The 14,127-nt window shown below is 35.7% G+C and overlaps 1 long non-coding RNA gene across 1 annotated transcript; it reads left to right on the top strand.

The window, feature by feature from the left end:
* The first annotated feature begins 3,662 nt into the window (after window positions 1-3,662).
* Window positions 3,663-4,978, top strand: LOC137251508 (uncharacterized). The gene is made up of 3 exons (XR_010953271.1): window positions 3,663-3,861; window positions 3,941-4,531; window positions 4,593-4,978. It is a non-coding gene; the product is annotated as an uncharacterized lncRNA (long non-coding RNA).
* The last annotated feature ends 9,149 nt before the right edge of the window (window positions 4,979-14,127 follow it).

Genomic DNA, 14,127 nt, shown 5'->3' with positions numbered 1-14,127 from the left:
GCGATGTATTCAGAAATACTCCGTATGAATTTATTCTGAAAGTTGTATTTGGCTGCATAATGTTTTTATAGTCAAGTGAATTAATTTTTAATGAAAAATACAGAGCAAAAATATACAGCCCAATTCTAAACGAAAATTCCGTGCGAGTTTTTTCCCTTCTCCCATTCCTCGTATTGTAAATAAAAATTCCTTGTGAGTTTTTTCACTTCTCCCTCGAAAAAGCGGAAACCGGTTATGGGAAAAAAGTAGGTATTATGAATGTGAGGGAGATTTCTCTGCCATTTCATAGGAGTTTTTTCACTAGTTAAATTAAAGGGAATGCATCAAAATAGTTAAAGGAAATTGGTTATTTTAAGAAAGAACACTTATTTGTACAAATTTGTGCTAAAATATGTATTTACATTCTACCACAATATTCTCACTCTTAATACACCAACAACAACAACCACAATATTCTTTATTTTAAGTCGAAAAGTATATCATAAGCAACGGAAGAGATCTTCGTATATTTGATGCAGCCATGCAGAAATTGGGCAAGGATTTTTTAAGAAGTTAAATAGATTTTGGCATATGGCGAAAGGGGAACTCAACTCGACATGGCCGCCAGAAAATTGCTTTACAGAATGAATGCAGGCAACTCCGGCGGATTTGTGTTATCCCGACGGTCTTCTTCTAATGCTCCTCTGTTGATGTTGCTGTGGCATCAATTCATTACTCATTTCAGTGAATACCACATGAAATGCAATAATGTGCATTGTTTATACCTTATTTCTTAATTTCAAACAAATTGGCAACAATAATTAAACTTTAAAATTTTTTAAACAAAATAAGAAATGCGCAACGAAATTTCAATTGACAAAACAGCTGGCTTCGAAAATTCAAAATTCCTATTCCCCAATTATTCTTCTCCCTAGGAGAAAAGAATTGGAGGAATTTTTCCGCGGGAATACAAAAAATCAGCGAGAACAAAATTCCGCGAGAATATTTAGAATTGGTCTGATAGCAATTTCTTACCCCAGCGGGTTAGGGGGTCAGAATATTCCCGCGTAAGGTATGCCAGTCGTAAGAGGCGACCAGATTCAAGGGGCTGTGTAGCGCAACCCTTCAGGTTGCCAGCGCAATATATAGCTTCTCCAAACCCAATTGTCAACCTCACCTATCCGCGGCGAATCCTGTTTCACTAACAGACGAGGCTCTGGCGACCCCAAGCTCCTCATGGAACTTGGGGGTGGGGAGGGAGGGGATGGCCTGAAGGTTTAATGTGGCCACATAAATCGTTCCCGAGATGGTCGGGCTAGCACCTTAATGGTGCTGTGGTACCGGAGCGTACCGGATCTGTATCCGGCAAAGGACCATTACATCGATAACACTCCCCAAAGCCTTCGGGGAGCAACCTTATCGCTACAGCAACAACAACATAGCAATTTCTTCAAGCTATTTTAAAAATATTTTTTAACAGAAAATTAGCCACCCACTTCAATGCCCTAGAAATTAGCCGGGGAATTCAACCATATAATATGACAACATTTGAATTGCATTCTCCCAAAAAACTTAAATTTCGTGTTACATCTGTTTACAATAAGACGAGTGATATATATTTCTATAATTCTTTTATCACCAAAAAGACAAATTTTATTCAATTGCTAACGGCTAGAAGTATTAACTTAGAAATTACACAGGAAACCAATCTTAGACTAGGTCTAAAGAACAAGGTCTATTTGGCGTCATATGGTGTAATTAAAAACAAAAAATTTCAGTCATTTAATCTCTTTTATACACTTCATGAAATATTTATATGAACGGGGACTTTTACAATTATCACGGGGCTTTGCATGCGTTTCATTTATAGGCTCATAAAATTGCCACATTTCACTTCTTTTTTACTATAATTTGCTGTCATCTTTCACTCGGTATTAAAACGGATTTTTAAAAAATTAATACAACCAAATTTTCGCAGCCAACCAGATCAAAACGTCGTTTAAAAAAATATAAAAGTAAACACAACCGAGTGCTGCCAGAGGTGATTTTCATTCTTCATGAAAAAATATCGCAATTGGCGAAATGCTCCCAGAGGTGATTGTCATGCAAAAGAATCGAATGAAAGAAAATCGCTAATCACTGATATATTTCTATAGCAATAGCTATCACTATTACGATTTTTCATTCGCGGCGATGCCATCACCGATAGTGAAATATCGTCCATCACTAATGCCAAATCGAAAAAAAAACAGGCTAATTTGCAAAGTGATTTAAAAGTTGTATTGATATTCCGAAAATTATTGCAAACAACGCGCTTATTCCAGAGAAAACAACAGATATTTTACAAATTTGTAAAACAAGCCGCGTACTGTCGAGATGAGAGAAGCAAAGGACAAATTGGTGGACAAATGCTACGCCAAAGCTGAAAATAGTGAAAATAATTACTTAAAAATTCAGGAGTCACGGCTGATTAAACACAGCGTTTGGAGTATTTCGGAATTGCTTAATACCGGACTTAGTTCACAAAGCTTAAGCATTTGTATAAATTTGATAGAGGCCGGAGTGCATCCGCAAGCCTTATCCGAGGTCATTTGTAAAATTAGACAAAAATTGGACGAAGTCAATAGTGCTTCGCAAAAGGACAATAATACTTGCTAACATAAATAATTTCAGATGTAATTTTATTAATAAATAATATTTGTTATCATTTCAATAATTTCATACTATTAATTTGTATTACTGTCTACGAATTCGGTTGAGTTTGTTTTTGATGTTTATAAGTATTTCGTTATACTATACTAGCGACCCGGCAGACGTTGTTCTGCCCTAAATTTGGTCTATTTGCATACATTTTAATAAGCTTTTTCCGTCTAACTCTGCCCTCGCCCCTCTACACTTTTTCCTAATCTTTGTATTCACTCCTTCCGTATTTTTTGCTTCATCTATCTTCATCTCATTCTATCTCTTTCTCAGTCTCTTTCTCTCTTTTCTCTTCTCTCAAGTTTTTCTCATTCTTCTTCATATCTTATTGCCAGTCCCAGAGAGTGGTATGTATTTTGTTCCAGTCCCATTCCGAGTCTCAGTCCCAGTCCTAGTCCTAATCACAGTCCCAGCCCGTCTCTGGTCTACTTCCCGGAAAAAAGCATCGTAAATACTAATATAGGCAAATTTATATACCAAATTTCAGGCAAATCGAATAGGACGTATGTAAATAGGTATATGGGTATTATTAATTCATGTCTTTATTTCGGCTTCGCATGTATATTTATCAGTTTTGCCAGGTTGATGCGACTAAATCGAATATCACAATGAAAATTACTTTAAAGCTCTCAGCAACAGCTTTCATTTGATATCCATAATACACACACATTCTAGGGGTATCCGGGTCCATGTTTTGGCCTATATCTCGAGACCCTAGTCACCCAGCGGTGTAAAACTTACTCTGTACTAAAGCACACATCAACAGCTTAAATTTGATACCCATAATTTAAAACCACATCCTAGTGTTACCCTGATTCACGTTGTAAAAACACTCACCCTTATCGCGAAGTTCACGCGGAAAAGTGTTCGCCTTCACTTTTTTTGTTCGGGTGAACTTTTTCCGCCTATCGGCAGTTTCGGGCGAACAAAAGTTCACTTCGAAACAGCTGACGCTCTATTTTGAACTAGCAGTGAACAAATAATTTACTTGCAATTGTGTATTTTTGTAAAGAAGCATATATTTCCTTAAAATACAACAAAAATAGAAATAAAAAATGTATAAAATAATGTTTAGTATTGCACTTAGGTTGGTATTAATTGGCGCGAGGAGAATACAAATGTGAAAGTGATTCGGAGGCAATTAAGGGACAGTTCTAACCCTTTGAAGCTAAATGATTCACTGTAAGCTTAAAATTACTATTTTCAGCACTTTTGAATAACAAGTTATATTTTTTTCAATTCGCTTTCGCCAATATTACAGGGTAGACAAGCCGGCGTTCTAATATTTGCTAGATATCTTACCAACTCCTTGCTCCCCATTGAAGCACAAATTTGGAGTTCCACCAATTGTAACGTTGAGTACATGTGTTCGTTTTTTCGCATAGGGAAAGGCGTTCTAAAGGACCAAGGAGTGCGTCTTACCCAATCTTGTTTCAGCGAGGTGCTCCACATTTTGGAACCGTTCCATTGACCACAATGGATAACTTGGCCGACCGATACGTTCACCCTTATCGCGAAGTTAACGCGGAAAAGTGTTCGCCTTCACTTCTTTTGTTCGGGTGAACTTTTTCCGCCTATCGGCAATTTCGGGCGAACAAAAGTTCACTTCGAAACAGCTGATGCTCTATTGTGAATTAGCAGTGAACAAATAATTTACTTACAATTGTGTAAATTTTGTAACAAAGTATATATTTCCTTAAAATACAACAAAAAAAGAAATAAAAAATTTATAAAATAATGTTTAGTATTGCAGTTAGGTTGGAATTGATTGACCGCGAGGAGAATATAAATGTGAAAGCGATGCGGAACAATAAAGGGACGGTTCTAACCCTTTGGAGCTAATTGATTCACTGTAAGCTAAAAATTACTATTGTCAGCACTTTTGAATAACAAGTTAATTTTTATTCAATTAGCTTTCGCCAATATTACAGGCTAAACAAGCCGCCATTCTAATATTGGCAAAGAGCAACACAACAACAAAAGTATCGAGTGACGCCTCTTGACAAATATATACTCTTTGATATTGGCTAGATATTCTTACCAACTCCTTGCCACCATTGAAGCAAAAATTTGGAGTTCAACCAATTGTAAAGTTGAGTACATGTATTCGTTTTTTCGCATAGGGAAAAGGCGTTGGAAAGGACGAAATGGGTATTAGTCAATCTTGTTCCAGTGAGGCGTATAACATTTTGGAACCGTAGCTTTGTCCACAATGGATAACTTGGCCGACTGATACGTTGTCATAAAAAAAAGAATTTACATACTTAGGAATAGAGGAATTACACTTTTTTCCACTCAGCTTCCGATTGTGCATTATTTATTGATGTATTTCTAATAATAAAAATACATATAATCATAAGAGTATCAAATTTCAAAACTAAAAATTACTTAACATTTTTTTTCCTCTCGTTCGCCTGTAAAATATAAGTGAACAAATTTGGGCTTCCCCGCTGTTCATTTCGCCCGAACAAAGAGTTGCCGATAAGGTGAAATCTTTTTCGAACAGGAAAAATTTTTTCGCAATCCTCTGCGATAGGGTGAACAAAAATTGTGAATATTTTCGGGTGAAAACAAAACTCGCGATAAGGGTGACTACCTAGGCGTTCACGGGCCCACGTTTTGGCCTATATCTCGAGACCCTAGCCATCCAGAGGTATGAAAATTACCCTCTACTAAAGTACTCATCAACAGCTTTCATTTGTTATCCATATTCTATAAACATATTCTAGGGGTACCCGGGTCCACGTTTTGGCCTATATCTCGAGACCCTAGTCACCCAGGGATATGAAAATTACCCTCTACTAAAGCACTCATCAACAGCTTTCATTTGATATCCATATTACACACACATTATAGGGGTTTCCGGGCCCACGTTTTGGCCTATATCTCGAGACCCTAGTCACCAATAGGCAGTGGCGGATCTAGGATTTGGTACTGGGGGGCTTGAATTTTTTTCACTTTCAAATTTTGTTATGTTTTCCGTGATGTGTTAAATATATGTATACAGAATATAAAATGACATGACAAAACGAGGATTTTCAAAATTAAAAAAATTAAATAACTTACTAGTAAAGTACAAGCAATATTTTCTGAAATGAAGTTCTTTTATTCAGCACACTAGAGAAAATGATGTAACAAGCATATAAAAGTAGTCATAAAAACCTTTCTTTCAAACCCGCTTATTGCTGGTTCAATCTTCTATCGACCAATCCAAAGATTCGAGTCGTCGGGGCTTCGATTTACAGAAAAGATCGGTTATTTCTTCAATGTCCGTTTCTATTTCTTCGTGGACGTTACCTAGTGCCAGACCAGTTAGTCGATTTTCAGACATGTTGACTCTCAAATAAGTCTTCAAGCGCTTTAGAACAGAAAAGGAACGCTCTGCGGTCGCTGATGTCACGGGGATAGTCGCAAATATTTGCAACAGTGTCGTCAGGTTTGGAAAAAATGAAGAAAAGTGTGCTGATTTAATGATTTTCAGGGCATCAGTAGCTGTTTGAGTACTCTTGAATGGATCACTTTTGCAATGGTTAAGCCACAATAAAATCTCATTTTTCAGCACTGTCTCATTGTGACTGGTGAGATCTTCTTTATAAACTTTAGCAGCAAGTACAATTTCTTCAATCGTTACTCCTGCAGAGTATGCTGGAATCAGTCCCTCCAGAGGCAGTATTTTCAAAAATTTACCTTTGAACCTTGACGTCAATGAAGAAATCATGTAGTTCAGGAAAGGGTAGTAAATTGTAGCTCTGTAATTCAGGTTTAGCCCCTAGCCCTTTTTTGGCCCCCTTTAAAATGTTTGCCCTTTTTTGGCTCCAAATCTATTTGGGCAACTCGGATTGTGAAATTTGTAATGTGTGTATCAAATGACATCGACATTTTATTTCATTTTATTTCATTATGATGATGTGCCAGCTTGGTAATCAGCTGATAATAAAACATTAATCGATTATCAAGTGTCATCACTTACATAACGTAGAAATGAAAAGGTAAGGAAATATTTAGCATAAAACGCCACTAAAGAATTTTTTTATCAGATATTTAATAAAAAAGCAAGTGCCAGCAACAGGCGGAAATGAAGAAAGCGATGAAAGTGATGAAAGTTGTTTCGATGACAAGACGAGCCATATGTGCCTGCGTTAAGTTTTTTCTTATATTTGACGGAACAAAGTAATTACTGCTTACTTAACGTATTTTATTATTAAAAAATATAAATAAAATTATAACAAGTAAGAACGGGGCTGACAATATGCTGTCAAGTTTTTAACGAGTAGAGCCCTCTATTCCATTTATTTCAATTTTCAGAGCTTCCTAACCATAAGAAAGTGAGTTTAATTCAATTTCTGTAAAAAATGCGACATGCATTCGGTTAAAATATTCACAGTAGAAAATTTTTGGCATACAAAATTTAAAACCATACCGTGTGTCCTCAGTATGCCGTTATGTGCAAAATGCACGTAACTCGCACGTATGATACCTCAATCATGCACGTAATGGATTAGTTCGAACGGAGGGGGGCATTAGCCCCAATAGTCCCCCCCCCCCCTATATCCGCCAATGCCAATAGGTATGAAAACTACTCTGTAGTAAAACACTCATCAACAGTTTTTATTTGATATCCATACTGTATAAACACATTGTAAGGGTGCCCGGGTCCACGTTTTGGCCTATATCTCGAGACCCTGGTCACAAATAGGTATGAAAACTACCCTGTAGTAAAGTACTCATCAACAGCTTTCATTTGATATCCAATTGTATAAACACATTCGAGGGGTGCCCGGGTCCACGTTTTGGCCTATATCTCGAGACTCTAGTCAACAATAGGTATGAAAACTACCCTTTACTAAAGCAATCATCAACAGCTTTCATTTGATATCCATATTGTATAAACACATTCTAGGGGTGCCCGGGTCCACGTTTTGATCTAAAGGCTCTAGCCAGAACGGGATAAAAAGTATCCTATGTCCGTTCCCTGGTTCTAAGCTACCTCTCCACCAATTTTCAGCCAAATCGGTTAATCCGTTCTTGAGTTATGCGTAGTGTATCTAACACCACTTTCTTTTATATATATAGATTTTAAGGTAACCAGATTACATGCCAACCTAATAAAACCGCACTGCGTTTTTTTAGCGCACGCAAACAACTGGCGTTTTTTGCCCTAACCGAAATGAGTATGCATTGTGATAATGTAAAACATGTATGCAAACGTCAAATCTAAATGTCACGCAGAACAAAAATTGGAAATCGAGGTAGGTTTTCAGCAAATTCAATTTCGGTTGCTCTCATACAAGTTGTATGTGCATGAGACAACTTTGACAGAAAATGACTTGCGTGCGTTTATATTAGGTTGGCATGTTAGCCGTGTTGTTTTTACACGCGTATATGTTTACGTTCGTGTATAAAAAGCGCTTATCCTCGCTTAGATAATGCTTAGGAGGCCCATCTAGCGACAGTGGTTAAACAACTAGCTACAGCACAGGGTGTACCGAAGAGCGGAGACACAACCCTCTGATGGCTATAATGTATAACATATAGCTGAATCAGTTGCGATGAATTGTGGACACGAAACCTTTTAAGAGTTGATACATAGAATTAGTGTAGAGGTGAAACATATGTAGACACATTTCAGTTACATCTGAGTATAATGAGTATTGAAATTTAGTAGTACTAATTTATGCGCAGCAATTTTAGAGATGTATTTAAAGTTTGACGTTTAGTAGTCCATATAAAGTTTAAGCGTAAACGTATATAGATGTGAAAAAAAAACACGGCTATTGTTAAGCGTAATCCACTTAAAAATGAATCAGACGAAATTTGAAAACTTGTAAGACTTCGCAAATTTAAAACACTTATTCCAAAGATATTAGTTCATTACCGGCTCGAAAGGGATATTGGTGTGACTTAACTAGTGTTTATCCAACGACAGAATCGGTAAGGATTTTCAGTCAACATACCTATAGCCCGAGCTGACTACGATTTACCTCGACGAAGCAATGCACTTCGTTTTGATTTAATAAGCATCTTAAAAATTCACAGGGTTTGAACGACTCAGTGTTTTATGAAATTGTATGTAGCTCCATTTAATTGTTTAAACAATCATCTAAGGCTAGGTCTTTCAGTACGAATTTAAATTAACTGCAGTTGAATTTTATTTTACTAATTTAATTGGTAAAGCTAACAAACAACACCCTATTTCGGAATATGTTTCAAAAAGGCATTTTCTCACAATTCCGTTGAAGAACGGCGTATCTCAGAATTTTTTTCATGAACACCCCAGTTAATTCTAAATGTATTGCATTTACTCTCATAGTCTCTCAATGATCCAGAGCATTCTCGTGAGAGTTGAGCGTGATCCTGATCTGTAAAACTCACTGGATGTAGTCGATAATAGGTTTTGAAAAAGTGGGTGACACCACACCTTTTTATAGAACACCCTAATTTGCTGGCGGACGGTGTGGTGTGGTGGTAGTAAAGCAACATAAAAATGTAGAAAAATAATGAAAGAAGTTTTTCTAAGCGTAGTCATCCAATGGGTTGGCAAACAATCCGAGTGTATTTTTGCTATGAGAAGCATACCACTGAAAATTCATTCGTCTTGCAGCTGCCGTCGGTATAAGACCCCGTTCCTACAAGAAAATTAAAAAGATGCACGTCGCAAATTGGGAGTCATGCTATGTCTCAATCTCCTTGGATGTAATTGTCGCCAAGTACTTTTCTTTTTATCTAAATTTGATATCTCCGACGCAGACTAGAGGGGGTGGATAGACGCCCCTCTGAGAATATTTTTCAAAAAACCCTATTTCGGAATTTTCCTTAAAAACCTAATTCCAAAATGCATTGAGTTTAAGCTCGGTATGGTGTTGTTCAACCGAATCGTTAGATAGAGCGTTTTCAAAAATTTTCTGAGATCGGGCGTTTGCGAGACGGAAGCTAAGTAAAGGTGACATTAGTCCAATCAGCAGTCGATATTAAGTTGTAAAAAAGTGGGCGGTGCAACACCTTTTAATAGAATATATACAAATTTGCTATCTCTTCTAATATATCCGAAGCTGAGTTCAGAATGGTAGCACATAAAGAAGGGAATAGGGTGCAATGTCGAGAGGAAATTGAATGGAGGCCTGGGATAATAAGAGGCCATGAATAGTGGCAATGAGAAAAATTGGAAATGGTTAAAAAAGGGGGGGGGGGGGAGGGGGTTCCAAGGGGTTGTTAAGCGCAATACTAAATGTATTGCATTTACAAATACAAAGCCTTACAGCTTCAGAGCTTAGCTTCCCCAACCCGATTGTCAACCTCACCTACCCGAGGCGAATCCTGTCACGTAAATGAATGTATTATACATATATTTTTAGCGGGGTGTGCGGAATGAAGTATCAATATATCATTTTTTACATCGATGTTTAACCCCTCAGTGGGCTTAGAATATACCCGCGGCCGGTATGCCTGCTGTAAGAGACGATTAAAATACGCATATGATTCAAGGTGTTTTGTAGCACAACCCTTTCAAGCTTCTCCAAAACAATTGTCCACCTCACCTACCCGTGGCGAATCCTGTTTCTTTAGCAGCCGAAGCTTTAGCGACCAAAATTTCCTCATTGAACAAGAGGGTGGGTTTGGTAATAAACCAAATATTTATTTTATTTTTAAAAATTTATTTTGCTCCTAAAATGGGTGTATCAATGTTCGCAATAATGAATGGAAATTCAAAATCTCTTCTTAAACCTAAATCAATTTTAAGTAGTTTTGTACCGAAAGTTTCAATTGAAGAACCGTTTGCTGCAGTCAAAGTAAGATCCGAATTTCTTTTATAAATTTTAAATTTAGAAAAAGGAATAACTAATACGACTGCGCCGGTATCGATAAGAAAATTAAGTTTATTGAATTTATCAAATATGAATAGGTGACGAGTAGGTTTAATAATAGTTCCATTATCTGTCACCGTCATAATAAATTTTTTTTGTTTAAATTTTGTTCGGAATTTGAATTATGATTTTGATTAAAGTTACATGGTAGTATACATTTAAGAGCGTTATTCTTAAATTTTTTGTGATACCAACAAATATATGTTTGTGAATTAAAATTACGATTGTTTGAAAAATTTCTGGATCTTGAAAAATTTCGAGATTTAGATTTATTTCTATCTTTAGATCTTGAACGGATTTGTAATTGATTAATATCATTAGAAATTTTATTTAAATTTTGATAAATAGCCGTAGATAATTCAGTTAAATTTTTAACGCATTGTTCTAAAATATTATTATTTATACTCGAAACTATAGGAGATTTGGAATAATGAGGTTTATTGATTAAATCAAAAAGTTTGTCAGCTAAAATAATTACTTCATCTTTATTTTGATTGTTACTAGAAGTTAAATGGATTTGTATTTTTTGTGGCAATTTACGAATCCTTAATTTGAAAAGTAATTCTTGACTTACAATAGAGTCAGTACCTATAAGTGATTTCATAAATCTGAATAATTCAGATAGTAAACGATCACCAAGTTCAGTTTTTGAAAATAATTGTTCTAATCGTTTTCCTTCGCTAAGAGAAAACCTTTCACATAAAATTTTTTTGATTGTATCATATTTATTGAAAAGAGGAGGAGGGTTAATAACTTAGAAATAGTATCTCGTTAAAGGGTAACTAGAACATTTTGAAATTTTAAATTATCATCAGTGATATTATTAATTTCAAATTATCCTTCAACAAGTAAAAACCAGGCATCGGGTCAGATTTAGTAGAAGAAACATTTGTTAAGTTATTTTGTGTTGAAGTATCTTGTGTTATATTAGAGATGTTGTTTTGTGTAATATTAATGTTAGAATTTTCAGTTGTATTGTGAGTCATTGTGTTATTTGTATAGTTATTATTTTGATTTTCCGAATTTGTAAAACTACGAGTTCGTACTGGTGAACGTAGAACCATATAAAAAAAATTTAAATGAAAAATTTGAAAATTAGAAAATTGTGAGTATGTTTTTGTTAAAGTTCTTCGTAAATCTAATTTAGAATCACCTTATGAAAGACCTTTTAAAGTTATCTCTAAGAAACATAAAACATTTACAAAAAGGCAACTCTTAGAGACCAATTGTACAGCGAACAACAGAACATTCATATGGCTTAGCAGCTAAAGGCTTGTACTGATATGAATGTTGGAGATTCGAGTTCAACTCTCAGCTCCCGAAAAGCTAGCTGATGAAGAAGTGAAATTCAGAAACATGTACTAGTAACCATCGCCGTTTGTAAACTTACAATTTTTCTCTAATATCAATTACAAAAACCATTGTATAAAGCAATATGAGCAAAGCTCGCTAATTAAAAAACATTTACAATTCAATACAAAAATACGATTAAAAATATTTCAATTGATTTACTTAAACCAGCAAACATACTTATTAACACTAATTTAAATACAAATACAAATACATTAAACAACAAAAAACAAAAAAGGTTACATTTAATATTAATTAATAATTGCTATGTTTTAAATTTTCTTGGAGGGGGAGTAAATATAGTGTTATTTATTTAATAATTTTCGACAACTTTTCTTTGATTAAGTTAACTAGGTTTTAAAGTTCGTAATTGTAGGTCCGTTGGTAGAATCGCCAATATATTTGGTAATAAACCAAATATTTATTTTATTTTTAAAAATTTATTTTTGAGTTTAAATATTTTAATATTAATTAGAATTTTCTTGTTTGAAGTTATTCAAAAATTTTTAAGTTAACACGAAAACTCAATTAAAAATTATTTTAAAAATTAAAGTAAAGAGTACAAAGTAGTTAACATTATAGTGGGGCGAGGCGGTTTAGAAGGTTCAATGCGCTCATATTAAATAGTTTCGATGTTGGGCTTTTACCTTAATGATGATTGCTATACGAACGTACCGAATCTACATCCGGCAAACGCCCATCATAACACTCTAAAAAACCTTCGGGAAGTGTCTATATCCCTACAACAACAACAACAACAAACGAAATATTCACGTCCAGCCATCTCAAAAAACATGAAACAAAAAGTTTTTTAATTAAGTATTAAGATTAAGTATTTATTTTATCAACTTATCTGTGGTATGCCTTGTACCCCGAAGCTTTAGCACAAGGAAAGCAGAAAACGAACATAGTGAATTCTGACAACTAATAGCAATGCAGTTATTTTCGGCAGTACCATACTAAAAACATAGCAACCCCAGCGGGTTAGGGGTCAGAATATACCCGCTGTAGGTATGCCTGTCGTAAGAGGCGACTAAAATACCAGATTCAAGGGGTTGTGTAGCGCAACCCTTTCAGGTTGCCAGCGCAATATATAGCTTCTCCAAACCCAGTTGTCAACCTCACCTATCCGTGGTGAATCCTGTTTCACTAGCAGACGAGGCTCTGGCGACCCCGAACTCCTCATGGATCTAGGGGGTGGGAAATCGGGATGGCCAAGAAGGTCGCATGTGGTCATAACAAATCGTTCCCGAGATGGTCGTGCTTGGTACCGGAACGTACGGAATCTGCATCCGGCAAAGGACCATCAACATCGATAACACTCCCCAAAGCCTTCGGGGAGTGTCCTTATCGCTACAACAACAACAACATGGATGGTTTAGAACAGACATGCTTAATCAACGAATCGATATCATTTCGTTACGATAATTAACGTTAATAAACGAAACAAAGTCATTTCGTTTCGTTTATTAACGTTAAGAACGTCAAATTAACGAAATGATTTTGTTTCGTTTTCTGCCATATCAAAACGAAATCAAATCGTTTATATTGACTATTAATTTCAAACTATGCTGGCAAAGCTGATTGATGGCGGAGTCATTAAAGGTGAAAGCATTAGTTTGCCAAGCTGATTGCAACTTTTCTCATGAATTTTGACAGTACGAACATTTCTGAGTATTTTTGACATTACCACCAACGAATTAGACAAACAAATTACATGGAGTTTGTGTGTGTATGTCCGCTCGCTGTTACCACCTTACAGCTTCACCATGGCTATAGCATTGCCAGCACAATTCAAACATAAAGTATTACGTTTTTGTTAACGTTTTTAACGTTAACGAAAGCTTTTCGTTTCGGTTAAAAACGAGATACAATTTATCTTGATAATTTCTTTATCGATAATATTTCGAAGTGTTTCAACGGAAACGGTGGACATTTTTTGATAAACGATTAGCTTAACGTTATGGTGCATCCCTGGTTTAGAAATGTCGATGCATTTGACAACTATATTTCTCTATCGATATTTTATTGAGTGATGCTGTATCGGTACCCCAAATTGGCATGTAATGTTTTTGATGACACTTGTCCCTGGAAATTAAAGTATGGTAGGCCCGGACACTTGCTGTATACCACGCTGCCAACCAAAATTTAATAAGCTATCAGCTTGTGTCCACTTTTCACCCATTGCGTGTTCTCCAACAAAAAAAAAAAAACAGTAAATAAATCACCACAAAAG

This window comes from Eurosta solidaginis, chromosome 1 (assembly GCF_040869045.1).
Source record: "Eurosta solidaginis isolate ZX-2024a chromosome 1, ASM4086904v1, whole genome shotgun sequence".
NCBI lineage: Eukaryota > Metazoa > Arthropoda > Insecta > Diptera > Tephritidae > Eurosta > Eurosta solidaginis.
The sequence above is the reverse complement of the archived record's forward strand: the minus strand, read 5'-3'. Positions and strand labels throughout refer to the sequence as shown.